The sequence below is a fragment of the Leucoraja erinacea genome, chromosome 10 (assembly GCF_028641065.1).
Source record: "Leucoraja erinacea ecotype New England chromosome 10, Leri_hhj_1, whole genome shotgun sequence".
Classification (NCBI taxonomy): domain Eukaryota; kingdom Metazoa; phylum Chordata; class Chondrichthyes; order Rajiformes; family Rajidae; genus Leucoraja; species Leucoraja erinaceus.
This window is the reverse complement of record NC_073386.1, coordinates 18,866,871-18,884,236: the sequence shown is the minus strand read 5'-3', so window position 1 is coordinate 18,884,236 and position 17,366 is coordinate 18,866,871. Positions and strand designations below refer to the sequence as shown.

The window sequence follows — 17,366 nt, the reverse complement described above, 5'->3', positions numbered from 1 at the left end:
TGTGTGCAATCTGATCAGGTTAAAAAAAACAATGAAGATAGACACAAAATGCTGGAGTATCTCAGTGGGTTAGGCAGCATCTCTGGAGAGAAGAAATGGGTGACGTTTCGGGTTGAGACGCTTCTACAGACTGAAGAAGTCCAAAGAAGGGTCTCGATACTGTTAGAGTATATATCTCTATCAGTATATACTGATATAATCTATCAGTAAGCCTGTTCTGAATCCATGTGACCAAGTCACTGATATCCTATGCATCTTAATCATCTTGATCAGCCTACATTGGGGATATTTATCAAATGCCTGACTAATATCTATATAGACACCATCCACCGCCCCTAAGTTCTTCTCCTTTGTCACCTCCACAAAAAACTCGATCGAGTAACTTGCCACGTACAAAGCCATGCTGACTGTCCCTAATTAACCCATTCCCTTCCAAATGGGAGCAGATCGTACCCCAAAGAATCCTCTCCAATAGCTTCCTACTGACGTGAGGCTCATTGGCCCATAATGCCCTGGATTTACTCTACCTTAAATAAAGGAACTGCATTAGCTACTCCAAACGTCTTTAGAGTAAACTAAACTTGTAACGTTGGATAGTTCTCATGTACTTTGCATCAATTCCCTCTTGATATTTAAATCGGTGGAGTGCATGCATGTGCGAGAGAGATTTTGTGATCACTGCAGACAGTAATGCTTGAATATATTATTATAAGCATTTGTTAGGGTGGGGCACAACACAGTTAGTATTCCTGCAAATTGCAAAGGTTAATTACAATCAACAGTTGTAAAGTCACAATGGCTTTTTAAAATAGAATAGGTAGATTTAAACAGTTCATACAGTTTTTGTCTAACTCTTCCTATTAAATCAGTATAGTGCACAATACCTTAAGACATTTTAAAACCATACACTGCATTAAGAATTAATACAAATTGGATTTTCTGCTCATCTTTGCTTCCACATTTATCTTGTAGCTGATCGAACATGCTGGAAGTAGGCAACATGGCCATTTATGTGTAACTGTGCCAGTGACACCTTTTAGTAATTGAGAATCTACCACTTAACACATATGATGTGCATTCAGCTGCAAACAAATCTCTTGTCTGTGGGCCTGGGGACTGCCCATTAGTGTTTCTGAAGTAAAATTGAGGGCAAGTAATTATTTACAAAAATGGGAAACTGCTGGGAACATTGAATTATTAATCCTCTGCCTGCATTTACACTAGGAAATTCCCAAAACCAAGGCAGCTACTGAGTATGAGACAGCTTTTATCCTCGAGTAAGTGCCGTGGACAGGGTTAATGTGATAGAGCTCGGAGAAGGGAAGCTAAAACAATGCTACCTCTGCCTATCAACCCCCACACCTCGCATTACTCTGCACTGCTCAAAGCAAGACAAAGGCTTGTCTTTCAGTGTCGGAAGGAACTGCAGATGCTGGTTTACACCAAAGATAGACACAAAATGCTGGAGGAACTCCTCCCTCACCCTAGTTCTCTGACTAGTTTCACTGTCTTCCTTATTAATTTTACTGTCTGTAATACTCGTTGTCACCTTCCCCTCAGCCAACAATGAACCATTCTACATTTCCTTGTTCAGCGTTTGCTTTGATCTGTTGTTTTCAGATCCCCTTCCATATCTCTAGTTTCCCTCTCCACTGACTCTTAGTCTGAAGAAACGTCGCCGGTTCCTTCTCTCCAGAGATGCTGCCCCTCCCGCTGAATTACTCCAGCTTTTTGTGTCTATCTTCGGTTTAAACCAGCATCTGCAGTTCCTTCAGTTGGGAGTCTGAAAATCTTTGCCGTTCGAGCTCCAGTTATAACTTAACATCTTTTGCATCAATTTTCAAGATTGACACTGCAATGAAATCCTTGCTGATTAAATTTTTAAATGATTAAATGATCAAGATTTGAGCAGTTTCCTGGTTCTGATGAGCCTCGGGATGATTTCTGTAGAACTTACTGATCCATTTATATTAACTGTGGTATTCCAATGTAATATTGACCATCACTTGACTAAACTGTACAAGACCCACCTCAACATATTTGAATATATAAAATGAAGAAAATACTGGAACACAAGGAGATTAACAGTCCTTTTTTATTATGCTACTGTAGCTTTACAATTGGTACTATCTACTTTCCTATCATTTACAGCTCTTGCCCTGTAACATTTTATACAGTTTTCATTTTAAAACTCACTGAATTTCCTGTTAAGTGTTGCCGTTGGTCCTTTGCTTTGGTCCATGTGACAAAAGTATCTGTTTCAGACAGAGAAGACGACTTCAGTAGTGTAACCATTAATATAACCATTATACAAATAAAAATTCTGTTGTAAAAATCTTTCTCTTCAATCATTCCAAACATATTCTTCCTGACACTGGTAAATTTGCTGTAATGCATTTGATTGTTTTGCTGGTGATGTTGAAGCTGGAATCTGAGCTGTCTCATTTACTTAATAGTAAATGTAGAGTTGTTTGATTGGACATGATCTTGTCAGAATATAGATGATGCAGAAAAATGAATGTGGTCAGACAATATTAACAACACTGGGAATGGTGGAATTTTCTAGTTTACTTTAAAAAATTTACTGTTCCACTTTTTCTGGCAAATGATATGCCACTAAATATGTTGAATATTGCTAGCACCAGATAAATGCAAATCCTTTCCTTTTCGTTCAGTCAGTCATGAACCCTTGTGGTATATTTCCTTTTGTCCCTCCTTCTCAATCCTACCCCCCCCCCCCTCCCTCAACCCCCCATCCCCCCCCCGCCTCTTTCAACCTCCCCCCCCCTCCTCCCCCCCTCTCACCCCATCCCCCTCCTCACCCCCCCCCCCCCTCCTCAACCCCCCCCCCCCCCTCCCCCCCCGCCACCCCCCCCTTTCAACCCCCCCCCGCCTCTTTCAACCTCCCCCCGCCACCCCCCCCCCCCCTCTCAACAACCCCCCCCCCCCTCCTCCCCCCCCCCCCCCCCCTCCCTCTCGCTCTCTCACTCCCTGCCCCCCTCCCCTGTACCCTCAGACCAGTGCATCTATCAGTGAAGGGTGATGATGAGAAAATGCTGAAGTTACCATCCTAAAAAAAACATATGCCGCATTTTCTTAAGAGTAGCTGCACTTCCCACTATTCCTGGTTATGGAATTCGAATTGGACGTATTTCCTTGACTTTCACCTTTATTTATGGCTGAACCAAAACTCTAAAGCTTGGTGTTGAGTGCTTCAGACAGAATGCGGAGCGAGCAGCCTATTGATGAATAACAGCTGGGTAATGGCATTGTCAGCAACATGCCACTGATAATTGAGAAGAGGAGGACCAGGTTCTAAGTAACTGACTGCATTATTTTTATCCCAGCTTTTGCAGGCGACAAAAATGTGGATATCTTCTGCACTGTTCAGTGGGTGCCAATGTTGTTGCTAGATCGGAAAAGCTTTGCTGGCTCTGGAGTTTGGATCTTTGACTTTAGCCTTTAGAGATACAGCGCGGAAACCGACGCACCAAGTCTGCGCCGACCACCCCGTACACTAACGCTATCCTACACACTAGGGACAATTCTACTGAAGACAATTAACCTACAGTCCTGTACATCTGAGAGAAAACCGGAGCACCGGGAGAAAACCCATGTGGTCACAGGAAGAATGTACAAACTCTGTGCAGACAGCACCCATAGTCAAGATCGAGCCCGGGTCTCTGGCACTGTCAGGCAGCAGCTCTAACGCTATGCCACTGTGCCGCCCTTTGCTCTGGATTAGATTGAGTTACCCAGTATTAAAATGTGGTGTGACAGTGTTGCACCATCCCTGTGTCGTTAAATAATCAAATCCATCTTCAGCTTTCATATTTTTCCCTATGCACACTAGGATGCTGTGGTTTCATGTAGGTCTTGACATGTGCTGTTCGTGGCTCCAGGTGTTTTGTCTTCTAATTTTGGTATTTTAAAAATTATTTCTTACACAAAAACACACATCTAAACCAGGCTTTATGTAAAATTGAATTACATTGTAAATTAGAGTAATAATTTTGAGTTTTTAAAGAAAACTATTCAAATTGGTGTAGGATGTGGTTGGCTGTTGTGCACCTTGGTCAAGGTTGCATCAAATTGTGTGGTTAGGTTTGGGTAGTTTTAATTAACAAATGTTCCGTACCAAATATTTACTTCTGTAGCCCTGTTGTTTTCATGGTTGTCATAGTGCTACCATTAATTGATCTGCAAGATTAAGGCAGCGGTAGAATTGCTGCCTTACAATGCATACAGCATTAGAGACCCAAGTTCGATCCCGACCACGGATGCTGTTTGTATGGAGTTTATACGTTCTCCCCACGACCACGTGGGTTTTCTCCAAGGTCTTCGGTTTCCTCCCACACCCCAACGACATACAGGTTTGTAGGTTAATTGACTTGGTATGAATGTAAAATTGTCCCTAGTGTGTGTAGTGGTGCTAATGTGTGGGAATCACTGGTCGGTGCAGACTCGGTGGTCCCAAGGGCCTGTTTCCATGCTGTATCTCTAAACTAAACTAAACTCAAAGTATAATGGTGATCAGTGAATGAAATTTGGATGCCACAGTGCAGTTTGCTGCAGAGAGTCACGGGAATGGGGGAGGATACAAGAACTAAATTATGTCACTCCCACTTGAACAAGATCATAATTACAGAATGGAAAGTTGTGCTCAATGGCCTTGAATTTGCAGAATTTTCATCATGATTGCGTGTGGTCTTGCACGTTTGGGTTTAGCAGTAGTAACTTAGTGGTAGTTTTCCTACATCCGCCACCACGTGAAAACATTGAGCGCATTCTTGTGCCCTCATTCTGTCCAATTGGCCACTGGTACATGGGAATTTCTGTGAAGTCACATTATATTGTCCAATATATAGGAGGGGAAGAGAGGCTAGGAACGAATGTTGATGCCAGAAAAAAATTAAAACAGCAGGGATAAAGAAGAACAGGTAGCATAGGTGTCTGCGGTTATGGGGAGAAGGCAGGAGAATGGGGCTGAGAGAGAAAGATAGATCAGCCATGATTTAATGGCAGAATAGACTTGACGGGACGAATCACCAAATTCTGCTCCTAAACTTACGAAGAACCACAATGATTGATCATAATGTTACTAGTAGTTACCGACTGGACAATCTGAAGTTACTTTTGACAGCCTTGGACTGTGGGAGCTCGTTGGTCGGCTGTTCCTGTGATCTGGCGGAAATGTAATCAGTTTAGGTTCCACCGTATCAGTTCTATTCAAGTTTACCATCTCTGTTGAATACAAAAATCACTTTTGACAATACCTTCTGATCAGTACCTATTTTTATTGTGTGATGTGCACTTAAGCCCCTGGAACTTGTATGAAATGTATGCTGTAGATGGACATAACCAGAGCAACAATACCCACTGTCATCAGGAGCTCTATTTACTGTCATTGTGTGGCTCCTGGCAATTTAAAGAGGCGCTTGTTTTTTCCCTGTGGCACATTTAGATAAATGGGAAGAAGGGGTGACAGCACTGAAACCTGGATTTATTAACTCGTGTGCCAATGTTATTGGGCTTTGTTTCAAATCCCATTAGAATAACATTTCATTCGATAGAGTGGATGTGCAAAGGATGTTTCCATTGGTGGGAGAGTCTAGGACCAGAGGTCATAGCCTCATAATTAAAGGGCGCTCTTTTAGAAAAGTGAGGAGGAACTTCTTCAGTCAGAGGGTAGTTAATCTGTGGAACTCATTGCCACAGAGGGCTGTGGAGGCCAAGTCAGTGGATATTTTTAAGGCAGAGATAGACAAATTCTTGATTAGAATGGGTGTCAAAGGTTATGGAGAGAAGGCAGGAAAATGGGATTAGGAGGCAGAGATCAGCCGTGATTGAGATCAGCCATAATTTGTGATTGAATGATAGGGGTTCAAGATGGGAAGGCTGAAACATAAGAGCTTAATTCGCAGCCCCTACTGCCCCACCATTATGATAATTTCTGACAGAGGCCTGATTTCCTATTCTGTGTAGTTCCCCTTACTTTATTTTAAAAATAGGGGATCTCGCCTCCAAAAATCTCTATCGACAATGCATCTCTGTGAAAGGCCAGCCATGAAATGAACATAAACATTTCACGAGCTTAGATATGAACTTGATCTCGCCAGGCCCTCATTGCCGGCATGCCCCATGATGGCACAACTTTAAAAATTAGTTTAAGTGATATCATATTTTAACATGGCTGATCTGACAATTATTTGTTTAGGCCTGATTTGTAACAAAAATCATGTCTGTGCTAAAAAATTGTTGATAAATGTAGCTAATTTCTAATTGATATACTCTCACCTCCGTCTACAAACAAAGGATAACCTTTTAAAAAAAGTAAAAACTGCACAGTATGCTGCCTATGCGAATTTTAACAATGCCCCCCCCAAACTCCAACACTGTTTAACAGTGGCGCACTATAGAGGTTAGCCTGTACAGAGTTTGTACGTTCTCCATATGACCGTGTGGGCTTTCTTCGGGTGCTCTGCTTTCCCCCCATACTCCAAAGACGTGCAAGTTTATAGACTAGTGTGTAGGATATTGCTAGTGAACGGGGTGATTGTTGGTTGCACAGACTTGGTGGGTCGAAGGGCCTGTTTCCACGCTGTGTCTCTAAAGATTAAAGTCTAAACAGTGAACAATATGCCATTTGCCTTGTTTTACACTTACTGCACTTACCCACCCATCTTTAGCACTTTGTGCACAAGACCATCAAAATCTGTCTGGACTTTACTCATCTATAGTCTTTCTCATTAGATTATATATGCTTTAAATTCCTCCTACCAACATGCAACGGAATGGTGAAACAATTGGTGTTTAATTATTAGCACCGTGCTCCCAAACTTCATATTTGAATTGTGTTATTTTCTGAGAGTGTATTTTGAGTTCTATAAAATAAAAAATAGGGCTCTTTAAGATAGCAGAGTCAGGGGATATGGGGAGATGACAGGAACGGGGTACTGATTGGGGATGATTAGCCATGAACACATTGAATGGCAGTGCTGGCTTGAAGGGCCGAATGGCCTACTCCTGTACCTATTGTCTATTGTCTATAAAATAATGTTTAAGTGTTTATTTGTCACTAGTACCATTGGAAACAATTTGAGATGAGAAATTAAAGAGAATACCTTTATATGAAGAAGGGTTTCGGCCAGAAAAATTACCTATTTCCTTCGCTCCATAGATGCTGCTGCACCCGCTGGGTTTCTCCAGCACTTTTGTCTACCTTTAAAACATTTGACCATTTTCTTAGTTTATATTGATGAAAAAATATATGTATAAGCTGTGACACTAATACTAGTTTGGAGCTTCTTCCAAGGTGGCTTGTGAGTTGCTCCTCAATTCACTGTTTGAAAAAGGTGTAGAAATTATTTTTCCTCTTGAGACATGCTAAGAAGGAATACTTACGTTATTTTCTGAAACGCCGTGGTACTGAATACATGATGGCAGACAGCTGTGGAATGACAAACTAAGCTTTTTAGTATCCTGCTGGTATTAGTTTATGAAAGTCCTGTGTACCGAGATACAGTGAAAATGTTTGTTTTGCGTGCTCTCCAGGCAAATCGCAGCGTACAAGAATACATAAGGTCGTGCGAAAGAGAAAATTAACAGAGAGCGTTGCAACAGAGAGAAAGTGCAGATTAAAAAAGATGCAAGGGGCTCAACGAGGTGGAATGGAAGATTGGAAATTCATTAGCATAAGAGAGGTCTGTTCAAAAGACTGATAACAGCGGGGAAGAAGCTAATCTTGAATTGGTGGTATGCTTTCAAGCTTTTTATCGTCTGCTCAATGAGAGAGGGGAGAAGAGATAATGACCAGGGTCTAAATAGTCCCTGATTTTGTTGGTTGTTTTCCGAAAGGAGCATGAATTATAGCATCGGGGGGGAAGCTGGTTGACATGATGGACTGGGCTGTTTCTGGACTCTCTGCAATTTTGTGCAGTCTTGGACCGACCGAGCAGTTACCAAGCTGTGAAGCATCCACATAGAATGCTTTCTACAGTGCATCTGTAAGATTGCTAAATTAGAGACATGCCAAATTTCCTAAGCCTTCTAAGGATGTAGAGGTAATGCAGTGGTATATTGGAAATTCTGGAATCGAGAACCTGAAGACATAGGTTAAAGATACGGAGGGATAGATTTAATAGGAACCTTACGGGTAACATTTTTCACACAAAGGGTGGTGGGTGAATGGAATGAGCTGCTGGAGGAGGTAATTGAGGCAGGTACTATCACAATGTTTAAGAAACATTCAGACAGGTACATGGATAGAATAGGGTTAGAGGGATATGGGTCAAATGCAGGCAGGTGGGACTAGTGTAGATGGGACATGTTGGTTGGTGTGGGCAAATTGGGCCAAAGGGCCTGTTTCCACGCTGTTTGACTCTGTAAGGATGTAGAAGCTTTGGAGTGCTTTCCTGGCCCATAGCGTCACATTTTTGATGAAGTTTACACATAAGAAATCTGCTTCAGCACCATTGGTACACACTATTCTGCTTTCTGAAGTTGATGAGTAGATACTTCATTTTGTCGACATTGAGGGGGACATTATTGTCTTGATAACATGCTCATAAGCTTTAAATTTCTGTCCTGTAAGTCGACTTGCCATTGTTTGAGATGTGGCCCACTCTGGTGGTGTAACCTACAAGTTTGTAAATGGAGTTCGAAGAGTATTTGGGCCACACAGAAGTGAATGCATAGGGAGTACAACAAGAATTTAGAACGTAGCCCTGTAGGACATTGGTACTGAGAATTATCATAGCAGATGGTTTTTGCCTATCCTTACTGACTGCTATCCATGGGTCAGGAAGTCAAGGGTCCTGTTGCAGTGAGAGGTGCTGAGTCCTGGCTCCAGTGGTTTGGGGAATCTCAGGAAGGCTAATCTGATATCTGTGATGGTGACCCCGGGTACAGATGCCACTTGAGGCATTCTGAGCACGTAATGTCCTTCCACTGACCTTCCCTTCAAAACAAGCACAGAATGCATTAAGCTTGGTGGGAAGGAACGCATGTCGCAAACAATTCTGCCCCCCGCTTTGCCTTGTAGCCTGTTATAGTGTGCAAGCCTTGCCACAATTGACAGATGTCAGTGTGGTTAGTTCGGGAATTAATTCTTGATGTCCCAATAGAATTGCTAAGGTCACACCTAGATTTCGTGTCGTCAGCCGAGAATGAATCTCACGGTTTTCGGTTGGGGAACACTCAGATTTACTACCTTGGCACGCGATGCTCTACACATGCACTGATAAAGTCTATGACAGCAGTGGAGCGCTGGTTTAGCTTGGTGCCCAAATTCTTGGTGATGGTCCCATCCACTGACTCAATGCAGTCACGTGGGAGTTCATCTGCTTCCTCAGATCAGCAGCGTGTGACTTTCTGTACCGGATACCATGCGTCGTGTGATGTGTGAGCACTGGATTCTTCACAAAGCATGGTAATTGGAAGTCATGTTCTGTTCCAGAAGGGAAACATCAAAACAAAACTGTGAAATGCAGTCTGAATTTTACAGTATCAGCAGATATACAGCAAGCAATGAGGCATTCCTTGCAGAATATAAACAGGGTAATTTAGTGTGATTGTGCATGGTGAGATGCTGTCAGTTTGATTTGAGCATCCCCTTGCACTCGGCTGAAACAGCTGTATTTCAAAAACATAAAATATATTTGTACAGTAATTCCATTAATACTGCAGCGTCCTAATAATTTCTCAAATATATAAAGCTTGCAAGGTTCAGAGGAAAGGACAAAATGGGACAAAATAAAAGTTCATTTTGAGTTTCTGCGTAAGTTGGAAGATTGTTGTGATTAAAACCAGCACGTTGTGCAATATCTTCTCATTGTTATTTTGCTGAGAGGGTTACAGATGACTAATCTGTTTCCTTATCCAGGCTACTCACAGAAGCTAGACACAAAAAGCTGGAGTAACTCAGCGGGACAGGAGAGAAGGGTCTTCAGATGAAGGGTCTTGACTCAAAATGTCACCCATTCCTTCTCTCCAGTCTGAAGAAGGGACATGACCTGAAACATCATCCATCCCATCTCTCCGGGTCTGAAGAAGGGTCTTGACCCGAAACGTCGCCCATTCCTTTTCTCCAGAGATGCTGCCTGTCCCGCTGAGTTACTCCAGCTCTTTGTGTCTCACAGTGCCCTTCATAATGTTTGGGACAAAGACCCATCATTTTTTTATTTACCTCTGTACTCCACAATTCGAGATTTGTAATAGAAAAAAAATCATATGTGGTTAAAGTGCACATTGTCAGATTTTATTAAAGGGTATATTTTATACATTTTGGTTTCACCATGTGGAAATTACAGCTGTGTTTATACATAGTTCTCACATTTAAGGGCACCATAATGTTTGGGACACTTGGCTTCACAGGTGTTTGTAATTGCTCAGGTGTGTTTAAGTGCCTCCTTAATGCAGGTTTAAGAGAGCTCTCAGCACCTAGTCTTTCCTCCAGTCTTTCCATCATTGGAAACTTTTATTGCTGTTTATCAGCATGATGACCAAAGTTGTGCCAACGAAAGTCAAAGAAGCCATTATGAGACTGAGAAACAAGAATAAAACTGTTGGAGACATCAGCCAACCCTTAGGCTTACCAAAATCAACTGTTTGGAACATCATTAAAAAGAAAGAGAGCACTGGTGAGCTTACTAATTGCAAAGGGACTGGCAGGCCAAGGAAGACCTCCATAGCTGATTACAGAAGAATTCTCTCTATAATAAAGAAAAATCCCCAAACACCTGTCCGACAGATCAGAAACACTCTTTAAGAGTCAGGTGTGGATTTGTCAATGACCACTGTCCGCACAAGACTTCAGGAACAGAAATACAGAGGCTACACTGCAAGATGCAAACCACTGGTTAGCTGCAAAAATAGGATGGCCAGGTTACAGTTTGCCAAGAAGTACTTAAAAAAGCAACCATAGTGCTGGAAAAAAGGTGAGACGAAGATTAACTTGTATCAGAGTGATGGCAAGAGCAAAGTATAGAGGAGAGAAGGAACTCTCCAAGATCCAAAGGATATCACCTCATCTGTGAAACACGGTGGTGGGGGTGTTATGGCCTGGGCATGTATGGCTGCTGAAGGTACTGGCTCACTTATCTTCATTGATGATACAACTGCTGATGGTAGTAGCATAATGAATTCTGAAGTGTACAGACACATCCTATCTGCTCAAGTTCAAACAAATGCCTCAAAACCCATTGGCCAGCAGTTCATTCTACAGCAAGACAATGATCCCAAACATACTGTTAAAGCAACAAAGCTAAAAAAATGTCAATTCTAGAGTGGTCAAGTCAATCACCTGATCTGAACCCAATTGAGCATGCCTTTTATATGCTGAAGAGAAAACTGAAGGGGACTAGCCCCCAAAACAAGCATAAGCTAAATATGACTGCAATACAGGCCTGGCAGATCATCATCGGAGAAGACATCCAGCACGTCCATGAATTGCAGACTTCAAGCAGTCATTGCATGCAAAGGATATGCAACAAAATACCAAACATGACTACTTTAATTTACATGACATTGATGTGTCCCAAACATTATGGTGCCCTGAAATGGGGGGACTATGTATAAACACAGCTACATGGTGAAACCAAAATGTATAAAAATGGCCTTTATTAAAATCCGACAATGTGCACTTTAACCACATGTGATTTTTTTTCTATTACAAATCTCAAATTGTGGAGTACAGAGGCAAATAAATAAATGATGGGTCTTTGTCCCAAACATTATCGAGGACACTATATCTTCGGTTTAAATCTGCACCTGCAGTTTCTTCCGACTCACAGAAGCTAATTCTTGCACATCCCCAAGCTTATTGAGAAAGTAGTTTATAGCACCGTGTACGAGGGGATCGTGGTACCAGCCCATCTCAGCAATTCACAATACCCTCTTAAGTCAAATGGAGGATCGCACAGGCATCAAGAGAGGAGTGCTTATAATGTCTGGACTCAAATGCAGCAGCCATCAAGCGCAGTGGAAAACCACAGCAGACACTGATTATGTTTAATTTTCCATGCTCAAATGAATTAATATGCCATATTTGAGCTCCTGCTCCATTTTTTGACCTGCTATTAATAACCTGCCACGGATGTGCAATGATGAGAAATTACATATCAGCAGCTCTTCAAGTATTACTGACAGCCTCGCATTGAAAAGGATGTCGTCTTGTAAGTGAGGACAGAAATTTGTAAAGTTTCTGTAAAAACGTATGGAAAACTTTTACGATGGTGATATGAAATATGTAAAAATCACAAAAGCTTCACACAGACTGCGCTCAACAAATTATTTGGTAACTAAAGGCAGATTAAAATGTTTGCAGTATTCCTTGACAGCATTGTGCCAGCTAATGAATTGTCTGTGGGGTAGGCCCATGGTTCACAGCAAAAGAAAAAGTACTAAAAAGCAAGGTCAGTTTACTCAGGAAACAGCCTAATTAAAGAACATATGGAGAAAATAAACAGGAACAGGAATCGGCCATATGGCCCCTCGAGAATGCTCTGCCATTCAATAAGATCATGACTGATCTGATATTGGCTATGCTTCACTTTCCTGCCTGTTCCCTGTCATGTAAACTCAAGCCAGTATTGGTCCAGTCTTCCTAATCTATCCTCTAAGGACAATATTCCCCATCCCATGAATCAGTCTGATGTACTTCCGCTGCATTCTCTCCTATATTTAGTTTAGTTTAGAGATACAGCTCGGATACAGGCTCTTCAGCCCACCGAGTCCACACCGACCAGCAATCCCCACACATTAACACCACGCACATTAACACTACCACCATTGGACAGGAAGACCAGACCAGAGTAATTTTACATTTATATACTTTTACCGAAGCCAATTAACTTACAAACCTGCACATTTTTGGAGTGTGGGAGGAAACCGAAGATCTCGGAGAATACCCACGCAGGTCACAAGGAGAACATGCAAACTCCACACAGACAGCACTCATAGTCAGGATCAAACCCGGGTCTCTGGCACTGTAAGGCCGTAGCTCTACTGCTATGCTGCCACAAGCAAATGTTTGGACAGGAAGACCAGGCCAGAACACTGTATTCCAAGTGCAGCCTCACTAAAGCCATCTATGATAGCAGGATGTTCTCTTCACTCTAGTACTCAGATCCTGTTGTAAAATAGTTGCCATACTATTTGTCTTCCAAATTACCGTTGGCCCTCGACTCCTCAGAACAAAAATCTGTCTTTCTCAGCCGTGATTATGATTAGCAATTTGGGTTCCACAGCTGCGGAGTTTAGAATTCCAAAGATTCGCACCCGTCTGAGAAGAAATTCCTCTTCATCTTAAATAGGCAACACTTACACTGGATCAATCCTTTCCAGTTCCAGAGCTTACCACAATAGGGAACATCATCACAGCATCTACACTTTCAGGAAAATCAGCTCTTATTCTTCGAACTAGAATGAGTTCAGGCCTGACGTTAATCATTCTCCTTAAGGCAACGTCTTCATCTCGGCAATCAGCCCTGTAAACCAAAGTTCTTATAGCTCTAAGATCTTTGCTGTAAACCTTTTCTGAATACAAGTATGGCCCTCCTTAAATGAAGAGACTGAAAGCATAAGCAGCATTCTAGGTTTCTGAACATTGTTCTTTGACCTAAAACATGCTCACTTTTCACACATGATGTGTAACTCTTTCCTGCATTAATTGTTTTTATTTATTCCTGGTTTCAGTCCCACCCAAGATGCTGTACGTTTGCTGCAAAATCCCATCCCTTTTAGCAAAGTTATTGGAACTATTCGAGGCAAGGGGGGTGTTTATTAAGTAAAACTTTTTTAAAAAAAGGTGGAGATATACAGCAGGCCAGAGGAAAAACAGGTTGATGACCTTTTATTAGATGTATTCTGCTGAAGAATCTTTGACCTGGCAAGTTAACTGTGTTTCCTACACCACAGATGCTGCTTGGCCTTCTGAGTATCAACATCATTTCAGGGCGTATGGGGCAGAGGCAGGAGGATGGGGTTGAGAGGGAAAGATAGATCAGCCATGATTTAATGGCAGAGTAGATTTGATGGGCCAAATGGCCTAAATCTGCTCACAGAACTTATGAATATTTTCCTGTTTTAATTTCAGATTTCCTGTGGTGGTATTTTTTTGTTCCCCACTCTTTATCCGTAAATTGATATTTTGGGATTGGTGCATCACTGACACAACCAGCATTTATCACTCACCCATAGTTGCTTTGCAAGGTGATTGTGAGCCGTTTTGAATTCCTGTACTCCTTCTAATAAAGCTGCTTGCATGCAAGGGGTTGGCTTGGAAATTCCAGAATTTAGACGGGAATTGTTGCAACAGTGATGGAACAGCAATTACATTTTATGCCAGTAATCTCTTCCAAAGTTAAATCCCCAAGTTAAAGTCTATGACACATTGTGGGAGACTCTTTACAGATGCCATCTCCTTTAAGAACCATCCTATTCTGTGGACGACTTGGAAATACCTATCAAACCAGACCCTCGCTGATTCCTGAGGTTGGTGAATCTGTGGAATTCATTGCCGCAGACAGTCGTTAAATATTTTTAAGGTGGAGATTGATAGGTTCTTGATTAGTAAGGGCATCAAAGGTTACAGGGAGCAGGCAGGAGAATGGGGTTGACTGAAAAATAGATTAGCCATGATCGAATGGCAGAGCAGACTTGATGGGCTGAATGGCCTAATTCTGCTCCTATGTCTTATGACCTTATGGTATCAGATACTGGTAAATGATTCTGCTGCCACTTATTTCTTAAAACAAATATTGAACCTTAGCTGGAAAAAGTACACTGGCACTCTAAATATTAGCTTCTGCCTATTAAAATGAATATGAGAATTAAAAGATACATACTTGCTCCTCCAAACATTAGCCAGGATAACAAATGATTCTTGTAAAGATGTGTATTAATATATTTTTTAGTTTAGAGATACATCGCGGAAACAGGCCCTTCGGCACCAACCAGCGATCTCCACACACTAACACTATCTTACACACACCAGGGACAATTATACCAAGCTAATTAACCTATAAACCTAAGAAGGAACTGCAGATGCGGGTTTAAACCAAAGATAGACACAAAAAGCTGGAATAACTCAACGAGACAGGCAACATCTCTGGAGAGAAGGAATGGTTGACGTTTCGGGTCGAGACCCTTCTTCAGACTGGTTAGGGATAAGTGAAACAAGAGATGTAGACTGCGATGTGGGGAGATAAAGAACAATGAATGAAAGATATGCAAAAAAGTAATGATGATAAAGGAAACAGGCCATTGTAAGCTGTTTGCAGGGTGATATGAGAAGCCAGTGCGACTTGGGTGGGGGAGGGATAAAGAGAGAGGGAATGCCGGGGCTACCTGAAGTAAGAGAAATCAATATTCATACCACTGGGCTGTAAACTGCCCAAGCAAAATATGAGATGCTGTTCCTCCAATTCGCTCTGACCATTGAGGAGTCCGAGGACAGAAAGGTATGTGTAGGAATGGGAAGGAGAATTAAAGTGTCCAGCAACCAGGCGATCAGGTTGGTTCACGCGGGCTAAGTGAAGGTGTTCTGTAAAACGATCGCCCAGTCTACGATCCGCGAAACGATCGCCCGGTGAGGGAGGAAGCCGAAGATCTCGGAGAAAACCCACGCAGGTCACGGGGAGAACATACAAACTCCGTACAGACAAGCATCGGTAGTCAGGATTGAACCCAGGTCTCTGGTGCTGTAAGGCTGTTGCTCTACTGCTGCACCACCATACTGCATAATTACACCACTGATAAATCTGAGAGGAAGTGAATTTTGCAGCTTTGGAACCCATAATGAAATGACCTTAGTTTGGAGAGGAAACCCTGCACATACACTTGCTGCCAAATTTCCCAAATTCTACTCAAGTGAGTTCAGTCGGCACTTCCCACAACAATAGCAGAGGCATTGTGGTCATGTTACTGAATTAATAACTCAGAGCCTGAAATGGAGGAAAACGCTCAAATGCCTTCGCGGCAGCTGGGGAAAGTAAAATTAATTCATTAAATCTGGAATTAGAGGCCTGTTATCACTAATGAAAACCATGAAACCATTGGATGGTTATAAAAAGAAAACCTGGTTCTAAAGGGCAGCAAACTGTTGCTTTTAGCTGGCCTGCATTTTACGTGACTCTAAACCAGGCATAAGTCCACACTCACTCATGCATTACTGGAGAAAAAAATGCATTAGTACGCTAAAAATTGCCTTGCACAAATTATTAAAGTATAATTACAAATTAATGTGCAGAGTTCAAAAACTGCCCTTTGAGATTGCCTGGCAATCCACTCAGTTATATCAATATTCACCACATAGACTGCAGTAGTTCAAGACAGCCACTTACCACAGCCTCTTCAGTGGTACTAAATGGTATAAATCTTTAAATTGAGAAATTGAATAGCAACATTGATCATGAACAGAACAGTTTTGATGTTACTTTCTCCATGATAGGTGACTGTATTTGAAAGAAGCCATTGTTACTTGTCTGGATACTTGTCGGGGGCACTTTCTTGCACTTGTATATTTTCGTGCATCTTAAGCCACCTTGGTGTAGACTCAAGATTGGTATCAGTATGAGATGTAGCGTTCAAAGCAAAAGAAGAATAGTGACTGAAATATACCTAAGATCTGTACAGATTGAAGAAAACAACTCACCGTGGCACCAGATTACTTGTATGCTCATGTAGTACCGATTGTGTCAATCTACTACTTGAATGGTCAAGAATGGTAATACTCACAAAGTGATGGCCAGAGGTTAATCATTCAACTCCTTAGGCCATCACTGCAGGAAAGCATCAGAGCAGTCACCTATTCCCAACCACCTATCTACTATCTTAAGGTCACAAGATGGGATGTTCACTGATGAGTACTGATGTTCAAGCCCACTTACAACTTCTCGGCAAGTGAATGAGACGATGCCTGCATCCAGCAACAGCTACACATTCTGGCATAGGCTTGTAAGTGGGCAAATGATAGTAACACTGTAAAAGTACCAGGCACTGGCCATTTCTAACAAATACAAATCAAAGCCTCTGCACTTGACATTCAATTGCACTACCATCATACATCATCAACATCCAGCAGGTCACCATTGACCAGACATTCAACTAGACCAGCCACATACTGCAGTTGTAAGAGCAGGTCCAAAGTTGGGTATCCTGTGGACAGTGATTTGCTCCCTGATACCCCAAAGGTTCTCCATCATTGACATGGCATTAGCCAAGAGCACAGTGCAATGCTCTCCATTTGCCTGCATATAAGCACATGCCTGAATGCCAAGAACTCTCAGGAAGCTCAATACCATCCAGAATAAAGCACCCCATTTAATTGACACACCATTAATCACCATGATTCAACTCTCCACCAT

At 42.0% G+C, this 17,366-nt stretch overlaps 1 protein-coding gene across 2 annotated transcripts in view; it reads left to right on the top strand.

Annotated features, from left to right (window-relative positions):
- zswim5 (zinc finger, SWIM-type containing 5) overlaps positions 1 to 17,366 on the top strand; it is a 216,825-nt gene that overhangs the window by 143,668 nt on the left and 55,791 nt on the right. The gene's annotated exons all lie outside the window — the stretch shown is intronic.